General features: G+C 42.0%; 1 non-coding gene across 1 annotated transcript; it reads right to left on the bottom strand.

Annotated features, from left to right (window-relative positions):
• Positions 1–8,472: 8,472 nt before the first annotated feature.
• Positions 8,473–8,631, bottom strand: LOC130018739 (U1 spliceosomal RNA). Its single transcript, XR_008791623.1, has one exon. It is a non-coding gene; the product is annotated as a U1 spliceosomal RNA (small nuclear RNA).
• Between the last annotated feature and the right edge of the window lie 4,758 nt (positions 8,632–13,389).

A 13,389-nucleotide genomic window follows, 5' to 3' on the forward strand; every position in this document is an offset into this window, starting at 1 on the left:
ACTTATTTCTGGCACGGTGCTTAGGAATCACTCCTCTTGGTGCTCAGGCGACTATATGTAGGGCCAGGGGTCAAACCTGGTCACATGCAATGTAAACACCTTCCCTCCTACACTATTTATCCAACGTGGATATTACTATGAATTTTTTGTTGGTATTGCACCAGCTAGGAAATAACATCAGTTCTCTCCCTCCCCACCCCAACCCTTTCTATTCTTTCCTCTCCTTCCCTTCTTCTCCCTTGAATTCTCCTCCATCTCTTTGCCCCACTCTTTCAATTTAACTTTAAAAAGTTAAAATACAGCTTTACTAGCAGCAGTCATTTGGTCAGGGTGGTTATTCATACACTGGGTCATTTCACACCCTCTTTTTAAATGGATTGTTTTGGGTACATAGTACCCTGGAAACAAAATCTAGCCTCCATCATACAACAGAAATAGTGCCCCCATGTCTACTTTTCCAGACAGTGCTAGTGGGTTCACACATTCACTCCTGCACCATATGAACAGTTTGTCAAGAGCTAATGCATATGTTTGGCACCATACAAAGTCCACGTAAAAGACGGAGACTTCTGTGGGAGATGAAAAATTCTTTCAAGTGCTTTAAAAAGATTTCTCCAGGTAGTCAGATCTTATGACTTAAGACCAGCAATGACCTCATCAGCTTCAGTTGGTTTAAGGTTGTCTTTGGCAGCTGCATACTGTACAAAATCTTGTTAATTGTAATTATTTTTCCTACTTACAAGTCCTGATGGATAAATTTTTATAAAACAATTATTTTTATACTTACACAACTATATAAAATATTTTCATTGATGTCCAAAATGTTCTGTGGTTGCCAAACAGATTCCATTTAATTTTCTAGAAATTATTGGAAAGTTAATATTCACATTTTAATAGCACCCTTGCCACAGTATTAAATCATGCTTCGTTGCAGTTTACAACAGTAATTATAATTACATTGGGTATATCCAGAATCAAACATAATATGTTCTTTCCAGTCAGTCTCTGATTAATGATGGTCATTTCCTTTTTTTTTTTTTTTTGCATTTTGGGTCACACCCGGCAATGCACAGGGGTTACTCCTGGCTCTTCAATCAGGAATTACCCCTGGCGGTGCTCAGGGGACCATGTGGGATGCTGGGAATCGAACCCAGGTCGGCCGTGTGCAAGGCAAACACCCCACCCGCTGTGCTATTGCTCCAGCCCCAATGGTCATTTCCTTTAAAAAAAAAAAGAGAGAGAGAGAGAGAGAAATTACGAATGAATTTTAGGGTCTTTCTGAAACTGAGTTTTCATAGAAATTATCATGGAAGGTACCAGAGAGATAGCACACTGGGTAGGATGCTTGCCTTGCATGTCACCTATCATGGTTCAGTTCCTGGCACCATATATAGTTCCCTGAGTCCCAGCAGCAGAGATTCCTGAGCACAGAATCAGAAGCCCTGAGCACTGCCAAGTATGGCCCCCAAAACAAAACAACAACAGATTATCATGGTTGCTCAGCATGCATTCTTTTTTGGTCATAGAGATCCATATCCATAGTAAACCAGCTGTATTGTGTTCCCCCTCCTCCCTCCTCGAAAATTCTTACGTCTGTGGATGTTATGTCTTTGGAAGTGCACCCTTTGGAAGATAAAAGTAGGTTTGGATGAGATCATGCTAGGTCAGGCCCTTATGATGTGATTAGTATCCTTGAAGGAACAGACCTCAAAGAGTCTCTCTGTCTCTCTGCTTTGTGAGTGCATAGTAAACATAGGAAACTGCAAAACAACCTTGGAGATCATATAATGTTTCTTTTGGACAGACGTTTCTCCACACAGGTGAATTCCTTGCGATGATATACTAATGCAATCCTGCTTGTTTACTCTGTCAATGAATGTACAATTGGTTTGTGAATATGCCACTGCAATGACAGCAGATGGGTTTACTTGTATTTATTTTATGTGTTTTTAAGCTAATATTCCTATTTCTTTTTGCAGTCACATTCTCCTAAAATCTGATCTGCACCATCTCAAGTTGTGGTGAGGTAAGTCAGATTCTGGAAAAAGATATGGAGGGAAAACCTTGTGGAATGCAGACATACTGTTGGCAGCTTCAAGGTGACATTTTGCAAGGAGAAAGGTTGGGCTTTTCATGTTGGATAAAGTGATCTTTGCACATTTTTGCTGCTTTTGTTCCAATAAAGGAAAGGTGACCTATAAATATGAGACCATTGTTGTAATGAAAAACGTGATGTAAAGGTCTTTTTTATGGGGTGTGTGCGTGTTAAAATCAGAACCACATTTTCTCCGGGTGTAGGCATATTTGCAATGAAATTTGGGAATAATAATAATAATAAAAAGGTTATTTTCCTAGATGAAATCATCCAATTGAAGCCATTAGGAAAGATATGAAACTTCTGGATTCACTAACACAACAGTTCTGGATGAGAACAGAACAGCGATCAAATGAATGATGAGGTTACAACTGCCTAGGCCACTAGTGAATTTCTGGACCATTAAGAGATATGGATTAATGAGTATGATTGCTCTGCTTTGGGGGTACATCTAACTTTTCACCTGCAGGCAGTAAGGATAATTTTGAATCACGTAGATCTTTTCATCTTCTCACAAAAACTTAATGGACATTACATCCTTTTCTTCCTGAAGGAACAGAATTTCTTTTGAAATTTAGTCAAGGTTTCTTGAAGGCATCTAGCCAGTGCAATTTCCTGGACCAGATTAATGTTTGTAGGATCAAGAAATCTTAGGAAACTAAACAGAATCTGTAAGCAATTAGATTTTGGAGGGTTGTTATGTTAGAGCTTAGTGAGAAAAGACTACATATGTGTCTATTAGAAATATATCTCTATTTCATATCCATATATATGTGTTCAGAACAGTGTTACTATATATAGAATATTTATGTGTATTAGGAATATATAGTATATTCTAACACATGTACCTTATGCATATATTCAATAGTGTGTATCCTATAATAAAATAAATGAAAATATATTTAAAATATATTTTATTACATGTACGGACTGGAGCGATAGCACAGCAGATAAGGCATTTGCCTTGCACATGGTCGACCTGGGTTCAATTCCTCCGCCCCTCTCAGAGACCCCGGCAAGCTACCGAGAGTATCTTGCCCGCACAGCAAAGCCTGGCAAACTACCCATTACGTATTCAATATGCCAAAAAAAGTAACAACAAGTCTCACAATTTGTTGACACGTTACTGGTGCCCGCTCTAGCAAATCAATGAACAAGGGGAGGACAGTGCTACAGTGTTACAGTACAGATTATAAATGCAATATATTTAAAACATGTTTTTTATTACATGTACAGTTTATAAATGCAAAAATGAGGACTCTGGGTTTTTTTTTCTTTTCTTTTTTGGGTCACACCCGGTGGTGCTCAGGGCTCTGCACTCAGGAATTACTCCTGGCAGTGCTTTGGGGACCATACGGGATGCTGGCTATCAAACCTGAGTCAACCAGGTGCAAGGCAAATGCCCTCCCTGCTGTACTATCACTCTAGCCCAAGTGAAGACTCTGGTGAAAGACAAAAGTAGATTTTTCTTCTGGGTACTTCATGCAATTTGGAGAATGCCAAATATCACCAAGGTTTTTTTTTTTTTTGCTTCTTTTGGGAGGTGGGGTCACACCTGGCAATGAACAGGGGTTACTCCTGGCTCTGAGCTCAGGAATTACCCCTCGCGGTGCTCAGGGGACCATATAGGATGCTGGGAATTGAACCCCGGTTGGCCGTGTGCAAGGCAAACGCCCTACCCGCTGTGCTATTGCTCCAACCCCATCACCAAGGATTTAAGGCACAAGGTTTGACTATAAGACCACAAACCTAGGACATTTATTCAACATTTAGTCTGTCAATTTGCTCGAGCGGGCCCAGTAACATCTCCATTGGAGACTTTGTTGTTACTGTGTCTGGCATAGCACAGCGGGTAGGGCATTCGCCTTACAAGCAGCCAACATGGCCGACCCGAGTTCGATTCCTCCGCCCCTCTCGGAGAGCCCGGCAAGCTACCGAGAGTATTCGATATGCCAGACACAGTAACAACAAAGTCTCCAATGGAGACGTTACTGGGCCCGCTCGAGCAAATCGACGATCAACGGGAGGGCCTTTACCTTTACCTTTACCTTAGTCTGTCAATATGTGAGTGGATCTCATGATTATCTGTGAGAGGATCTGTCCTTCAGTTGTCTTGAGTATCTTATCCTATCTTATCTTATCTTATCTTATCTTATCCTTGAGTATCTTTCCAATTCTTCACTGTATTTTATAGGGGTGGTGGCATCCAGCATGTCCTACTTAGTGTGTTGGCCATCTAACGTGACTTATGTTGACCCAGGGAGAACAAGGGCTAGGAGGACTGGTCAACGGTTAGAATCTACCACAAGTGTATGTGGGGCTGAGAGTAGGTAAGATAGAAAAGGGACCAATATGACAATAATAGTTGGAAATGATCATGCTGGACAAGAACTGAGTGTTTAATGTAGGTAAAGGGATAGACACAACAACCTTTGGATATCTTTATTGCAAACCACAATGCCCAAAAGGAGGGAGGAAGAGGGAGAGGAAGAGGGAGAGGAAGAGGGAGAGGAGAGGGAAAGGGAGAGGGAGAGGGAAAGGGAGAGGGAGAGGGAGAGGGAGGGGGAGGGGGGAAGAGGGTGGGGAGAGAGAGAGCATGTGAAAGGGAGCGAAAGAAGAGTGAGAGAGAGCAAGAGCAAAAGAGTGACAGTGAGACAGAGAGTGAGAGAGAGCAAGATGTAGAGAGAGTGAGAATGAAAGAAAGCCAGAGAGAAAGAGTGGGAGAGCAAGAAAGAGAGCGAGAGAGAGAGACAGAGTGACACAGAGAGAGAGAGAGAGAGAGAGAGAGAGAGAGAGTAGAAAGGCACTGCCATAGAGGCAGGCAGTGGGTGGGAACACTATGCAGCTGTTAGAAAGAATGAATTCATGAAATTTGCTTATAAATGGATGGACATGGAGAGTATCATGCTGAGTGAGATGACTCAGAAGGAGAGCGACAGGTAAAAAATGACAGCATTCATTTGTGGGATACAAAATATATAGTAGGAGACTAATATTCAAGGCCAGGGAAAACAAAAACAAGGGCTAGGAGGAGGGAAGGAGGGAAGGTGTGTGTGAGAGAGAGAAAGAGAGAAAGAGAGAGAAAGAGAGAGAGAGAGAGAGAGAGAGAGAGAGAGAGAGAGAGAGAGAGAGAAGTGCCTACCGAAGAGGCAGTTTGGGAGTAGGGTAGGGGGTGATGGGAGGGAAATTGGGGACACCGGTACTGGGAAATTACACTGGTGGAGGGATGGGTGTTGGAACACTGTATGACTGAAGCCTGATTATGAACAGCTTTGTACAGGTCTATCTCACAGTGATTCAATAAAAAAATCTTGGAGACACAAATAAATCAAGTGACCTATATTGAAGTGGCAACTTTTTAAAAGGCTTCCCCATATCCTGATAACATTTCTGTGTATATTTATCACTATGATATAGGTGCAGGGAAGTTACCAGGGAGTGGGGAAACCTTTTCTTTGTCTTTTTTTTTTTTTTTTGCATTTTTGGCTCACACCCGGTGATGCACAGGGGTTACTCCTGGCTCTGCACTCAGGAATTATTCCTGGTGGTACTTGGGAGACCATATAGGATACTGGGGAGTCGAACCCGTGTAAGCTGTGTGCAAGGCAAATGCCCTACCCGCTGTGCTATCACTCCGGTCCTGGGAAAACTTTTCAAGGAACACCTGGGCTAAGTGGATGTCAGCTATCTAGGCTAATTTCCAGCTGGACTTCCATGAGCAAAATTCTTATTTCATTCCAAATGGGATGTGGAATATAAATTTCTTAGCATTCCAAGGGTACAAAATCAGCGCATTCATTAAAATCACGAAGCTTTCATTCTTCGTGTGTATGATTCCTCTCATTTCTTAGATAAGGTATCAATGAGATATACATGCACATAGGAAAAAAACAGTGCCAGGGATTATGTGAATTCCATTTTTGTTCACAGACTTCATGCCCAGGTGCTCTCAGTTCAACTCATGTCAAAGCATGAGGCTGAGTGAGAACACACAAACTTTACCTGCCTTGGGGCATTATTGGACTGGTTAGCTCTCCCAGAGTCATAAATTTTTAAAATTGTTTTCCTGCATATGCCATGCCATGCAATCGTGTTCTCCTCTGGGACTTCTGCTGCTCGTTAAATGACACAACGTTTTTGTTGGCTGAAGTGCAGGGTGAAAATTGTTCATCACCCATGCAAAGCAACTGGAGACCTCTTTTGGGGTTCAGTAGTTAACCTGCCCTGGAGAACGGTTAATGAGCTAGAGAAGGAAGGACTAACAATTAAATTACAATTTGGAAAGATGGATTCCTATAAGCAGCAGGTAAGGGTAGGCGCAGTTGGGGTACTGAGAAACAGAATTCAGAGATAGTCAAGTCATTTTTATTATTTTTGTTTTGTTTTGTTTTGGGGCCACACCGACAATGCTAAGGGGTGATTCCTGGCTCTGCAATCAGGATTCGTTCCCAGCAGTGCTCAGGGGACTATGTGGGGGTGGCGGGGATTGAACCCGGGTCAATCATGTGCAAGAAAAGTGCCTTGCCTGCTGCATTATCTCTCCAGCCCCATATCTTTTCTAAAACATATTGTAGCACTGTAGCACTGTCCTCCTATTGTTCATTGATTTGCTCGAGCGGGTACCAGTAATGTCTCCATTGTGAGACTTGTTACTGGTTTTGGCTATCGAATACGCCACGGGGAGCTTGCCAGGCTCTGCCATGCGGGCGGGATACTCTCAGTAGCTTGCCTGGCTCTCCGAGAGAGACAGAGGAATCAAACCCTGGTCTGCCGCATGTAAGGCAAATGCCCTACCCACTGTGCTATACAGAACTCATTATCACTGATGGAAATGAAAATCCCAGAGCAAAATGGCTCAAATAAATCATAGGCTGGAATCCCTTTTTTCTCTAAAGAGACTTTCTATATACTGAGATGCTTCACTCTTTTCACAAATGATCATTATACAAATTTTGCATTATAATTACAATTTCATTGTGTTAACAGGTCCAGTTTCTTAGTAATTTAAAAGCTATGGATGGAATAAATCCAAAGGTTTGGGATTAAAATGAAATTTTCCCACCGAGAATTGGGATTGGTCTTAGAGTAAGATGATGTGGAGGTCAACAGGTAATTCATGATAGGAATATGTCTCTTCTTGTTAGGAAAAACAAGTTTATAATTCTCACTGACTGTAAGTAAGCCAGTTGGAGTAGTCAACTGACAGGGAGTTTTGCAGTCATTATAAATCAGGCTTTGGAATTGGTAGAATAGGTGCCAAAGCCCTATTAATTTCAGCTTTGTTTGACAAAGTAGAATTTAGTGGTGTATAGTATAACACAATCACTATGCAGAACTTTATACAGTTCTTTGGGTTATGAAGACTAGAGAGTAACCAATTCTAATATTTTAGAAACGATTTAATGCAGTGATAGATGTAACTAAGAAATAACAAAAATGTAGTTAATTCAAATACTGCCTTAAAAATATGGTAATCTGGTAGATGATTAAATGTTTTTTTTGAAACAGCATTAAAGAAAGATAGTGAGGAGGATCTTAGAAGTGATACACTAAAATGTTTTTTGTTGTTGTTTTTCTTTTAAAACAAATGTGGAAACTGGGCTCCAGAGATGTTATTTCACTTACTTAGGATTTAGATTTAACCAACTATTGAATCGCAGTCAAAACTAGAACCCAAGTTGACTTCCCAGGCCAATGCTTTTGCAAGTTTCCTCTGTTTTTTTTATTTTAACAAAAACTGTGTACAAGTGAAAAAACTGTTTATTTCAATGAATAAAGCATACTTTTATAACTAAACTAAAATCTGCAGAATCTATTTTTAAAATGACATTAAAAATTGTGTTTGTTTTTGTGGGGCCAGGGACAGAATCCGGGTCTCTTGCATGCAAGGCATGTGCTTGACTGTTGAGTTCCAGTCTATCCTAAAGTTTCTTTAATTTTTTTTTTCATTTTCTTTCTTTCTTTTAGTGTGTCTATCTAGGTTTTTAATGGAATGAAACTTAGCAAGGTGGACTGGAGAGATAGTACAGCATGCAGGGCGCTTGCTTTGCACACGGGTTCTATAGCATCTTCCCCTATGGTCCCCCCACCCCCCCAGCACTGCCGCACTGCCATGTGTGATTCCTGAATGCAGAGCCAGAAGTAACCCCTGAACATTGCTGGATGTAGCCCCCAAATAAAACAAAAGAAACAAAATGCGCATTTAAAAAAAGGGAAAGATGTGAAGGAGAGGAAGAGAGAATATATGTGTTTAAGAGAGAGCCTGTGCTTCTCCAAAGGGGAAAAAGCAAACAAAGAAGATACTTAGAGACAAGCAAGGAAAATGCATGTTCAAGGGAGAACAGGGGCTTGACGAGCAAATCTAGTTTGTTATTTTTCAGGGGAGACCACAAACACAGTCCCCCACTACTACAAAGTATGCAGTCAAATTTCCCACATTTGGGGAAATTGCAGGTACCAGCACATCTGGAGTGTAGTGGATCAGCATCACCCTGAGAAAACCCCCTTTGTGATCATTTCCTCTCCCAGGTACATACGCATATTTTTGAAAATATGATTTATTTTTAAAATTTTATTTTATTTTTGAATGAGACCAGTTGTAGTTACTGGTCTCATCACATCCTCCAGAACGGCAATGGAGAAGATTATCCATGACTTCTACTCAAATCTCTTCGATAGCCATGTCCACTTGCCGACATACCAAATTCCACAGGATGGGTATGTCGTTCCCAACGTTCTCCCTTCCGAAATCCGACACGCCATTTCGTCAGTAAAGAAGCAAACAGCACCCGGCCCAGACAAGGTCAGACCTGAACACCTGAAGAACCTGCCGTCAGTACTCATCAATACACTGGCTCGGCTCTTCACTCGCTACCTGTCTGAATGCAAGGTTCTATCTCAATGGAAAACCAGCAGGACCGTACTACTGTTCAAGAAGGGAGACATCCATGACATTGGCAACTATCGCCCGATCTGCCTATTGTCTGTCATCTACAAGTTGTTCACTCGAGTCATCCTGAATAGGATTGGCAGAACACTAGATGAAGGACAACCATGCGAGCAAGCAGGGTTCCGCAAAGGATTCAGCACCATCGACCATATCCACACGATAACCAAGCTCATTGAGGTTTCTCGGGAGTTCAAGATGCCACTCTGCTTAACGTTCATTGATTTAAAGAAGGCCTTTGATTCTGTTGAGACGGAAGCGGTCATTGAAGCCCTAGCCAATCAGGGCATTCAAGCCCAATACATCAGGATCCTCCGTGAGTTGTATTGCGGATTCACTACCAGGATCTCACCATTCTACAAAGAAGTGATCGTTGATGTCAAGAGAGGGGTGCGGCAGGGTGATACCATTTCACCGAAACTCTTCAGTGCCACCCTCGAGAACATCATGCGACGACTGGAATGGGAAGGAATGGGAGTGAAGATAGATGGTCGGCAACTACACCACCTCCGCTTTGCTGATGACATTGTTTTAATAACACCAAACATCAGCCAAGCGGCACAAATGCTGGCCGACTTTGACCGTGAGTGTGGAAAGGTAGGACTACAGCTGAATCTTACGAAGACAATGTTTATGAGAAACAGCCTTGTTCCTGACGCCCCATTCGCTCTCAATGGAACGACCATCTCTGAATGCAACAGCTATGTGTACCTAGGTCGGGAGGTCAACATGACAAATGACCTGGCACCCGAGCTGCGCAGGAGGAAGAGAGCGGCTTGGAACGCCTTCAAGAACGTCGAAGAAATAGCTAAGAGGACGAAGAACCTCCGGCTCCGGGCACATCTCTTTGATTCCACTGTTCTTCCTGCATTAACATATGCCTCAGAGACCTGGGCCCTACGCAAACAAGATGAGAACGCCATTCAGGTCTCCCAAAGAAGAATAGAAAGAGCTATGCTTGGAATATCACGTTTCACTCAAATGAGAGAACGAATCCGGAGTTCTGACATCCGTCGACGATCAAGGATCAGGGACGCTGTCTCATTTGCCAAGGTGTCGAAAATCAGATGGGCTGGTCACGTAATGAGATTTAAAGACGACCGTTGGACTAGAGCTGTTACTGATTGGATTCCACGGGATGTCAAGAGACCGCGTGGCCGCCCACCTACCAGATGGTCAGACTTCTTTGTCAAGATCATGAACGATCGGTTTGAGGCCCTCCATGTTCCCGGAGCGAAGAGATGCCATTGGGCTACACTAGCACGCGACAGGGACAAATGGAGACGTTACTGGCGCCCGCTCGAGCAAATCGACGACTAACGGGAAGTTAAGTGATTAAGTGATTAAGTGATTATTTTATTTTTATAAGGTTGTTCATGATAATTTATTATACTCAATATTTCAACACCAATACCACCACCATTACACCTTCCGACCACCATGATTTCTAATGATCCCAACTACCACCACCCTGTCCCAATAGCAGGCCCAAAATAATTTTTGTATTGCTAACAATTATAATTTGCTAAGAACTACCAAAAATGATTTCCTTAGATGATAGTGTGTGAAGATCATTGCATCTCTCCCTGGAGCAATTAAACTCTTGTATAAGAGATTACTAAATGTTTTTACAGGTTAAAGCCTTATATGTTAATATTTTCTTCTTCGAGATTGGTTGTCTTCCACTTTACATCCTATCTATTGTGGTGTGTTACTCATGTATATCAGTGGTGTTGATGTCACTCCAGGAATTCTAAAATTTTGAATGCGGTCATATAGCTGGAGTTAAATTTGGTAACGTTGGATGGTGAATTTGGATGGTGACTCTGGAAGGCATCTCTGCAACTTGTTGCTCTCTTCCAAGATTTATTTGTTAGTCTCTGGATCATGGCTTTTCATGAGCTTATATGGTGCCAGAGGCAGTTCATGGGTATGACTTCCAGGCTCCAGGAAGAACAGGGAAAGGTCACCCATCCCTGACTCCGTGAGAACCTGGAGCTTTTGGTCACAAAACACGCATGCCTGAGTTTGAAAATCTGATTCTTATTTATTGTGGAAAGTGAACAAATATTAGGTACCCTAGATTGTTAAATGCCCTGAAGATGTACATATTTGAATAGCAAATCAAGTCTTCCAGGAAGAAAAGTGCATAGCAAGGTATACTTTTGCCTCCTTGGCCAAGAGCAAAGCCGAGTGAATCTTCTTGGCAGTCAGATGCTCTTGGTGGTGATATTCATGGTGATCTGGGCTCATCTGGCTGCATGTCACAATTCAAAAGTGTGTTCCATGTCATGCCTCTGTCTGTTGAAAACACATGGCATGGTGCAGTGGAAACTGTGTGTAATCCCTTGTATTTTCAGTCACCAAGTCATTGACTTTTAAGAAATGTCCATGGACTGGGATTCTAGATCTTCTTAGTAGATCACAATTGGTTTGTCCACAGACTTGGAATTCTCTGCACAGGAATCCAGCATTTCTGAAGCATGTTTTCTTTATGCGGTTCTCACACACAAACACCAAGAGAATATTGTGTCTGCACTCTTCCTTGAGATGTGAAAGGACATTCCACAAGGTCTGAGGCTTTGCCCATCTTACTGTGAGAACAGAAAAAACATTCAGGAAGAATTTGTGGAATGTGGAAATGAACACCTAGAACAAACATTAATCATAACTAGCACTTAGGTTGTTAACATTTATGCCTGCTAGTTTTCTGACTACGGTGGCTGCATCATTTGATTTTCCTTTATGCTTCGTTTGATCATCCTAATTTATGAACTAGTAATGGTTACTCTTCCTACATCAAAGAGGAGAGAAATCGAGACTTAGTTGAAATAACTTTCCCAGAGTTGTTCAGCAGTGATTCTGAAATTTAGGGCAAAGTCATCTGGATCCAGTTCTTTTAGTTCCTAGGCTGTGTTATCTCTCTCTGTTAAGCTATTGCCTTTCTTTTTTGTTTTCTTTTCTTTTTTTATTACTTCCTTCTTCCTTAAAGCAAAAAGTAAGACCTTGGGGCTCGTCCTACATTTCAGTTTTTTTTTTTTTAATTTAAGTTTATTTTTTGAGTTTTTTTGAGCCACACCTGTCAAGGTCCAGGGCTTACTCCTGGTTCTGTGTTCAGGGATCATTTCTAAGTGCTCGGTGGACCCTTTGTGGTGCCTGTGAATGGAAGTCGCTTGCATAGGAATGTCTTGCCCGCTGTACTAACCATCCAGCCCTTTCCACATTCTCACATCTAAAATTGAGCAATATTTAAAATAGAATCACATTTGTGGTTTAAACAGCAGGAAAACTGAGAAGTTTTATAGAGTCTGAAACAGATGGAAGCCTCAAAGTGCCCTGGAAGGATTTCGTAGTGGGGGTGGCGGTGGAGGGGGGGTCAAGTTCAATTCCCTTTCCTTTGGGAAGAAGATGACTTAGAACATTCTGTTTGTAATAGGATTATGTTCTAATCTTAAACAACATGATATCATTTTTCATCTTGAACCAGTTTCCTCATCTTAAGCAGTTCCTAAGGGTTGTTTGAGAAATACAAACTTTTAACAATTCATATTGAGGGAGCCACAGCACAGTGGGTAGGGCACTTGCCTTGCTTGTGGTTCACCAGGGTTCCACCCCTAACACCCCATAGTCCCCTGAACACAGCCAGGAATGATCCATGAGCACAGACTGGTGTGCTCTAAACCACCGCCACCACAACAACAACGAAAGAAAAATTCAGTCTCAGTTGTATTTCTTTTTCTTTTTTGGTTTTTTGCTTTTTTGAGTCACACCTGGCGATACACAGGGGTTACTTCTGGCTCTGCACTCAGGAATTACTCCTGGCGGTGCTCAGGGAACCATATGAGATGCTGGGAATCGAACCTGGGTCAGCCATGGGCAAGGCAAACACCCTACCCTCTGTGCTATAGCGCCATCCCCTCTATTATATTTCTATGCAGTCTTAGCACTCCATGTCACCTTCAAATGAGTCCAAAAGAAAGGACATCTCACTAAGATGGCTCACTTTTATTTTTATTTATTTATTTATTTTTATTGAATCACCGTGAGATAGTTACAAAGCTTTCACGTTTGCATTTCAATCATACAATGATCAACACCCATCCTTCCACCAGTGCACATTCTCTATCACCAATGTCCCCAGTATACACCCCCTTTTCAACCTCCTCCTGCCTCTATGGCAGACAATTTCCCCCATACTCTCTCTCTACTTTTGGGCATTATGGTTTGCAGTACAGATACTGAGAGATTGTCACATTTGGTCCTTTATACTTCAGCACACATCTTCCACCCTGAACGATTCCTCCAACCATCATTGTCTTAGTGATCCCTTCTCTCTTCCACCTACCTT

Source organism: Sorex fumeus, unplaced genomic scaffold (assembly GCF_029834395.1).
Source record: "Sorex fumeus unplaced genomic scaffold, SorFum_2.1 ptg000265l, whole genome shotgun sequence".
Taxonomy (NCBI): Eukaryota; Metazoa; Chordata; class Mammalia; order Eulipotyphla; family Soricidae; genus Sorex; species Sorex fumeus.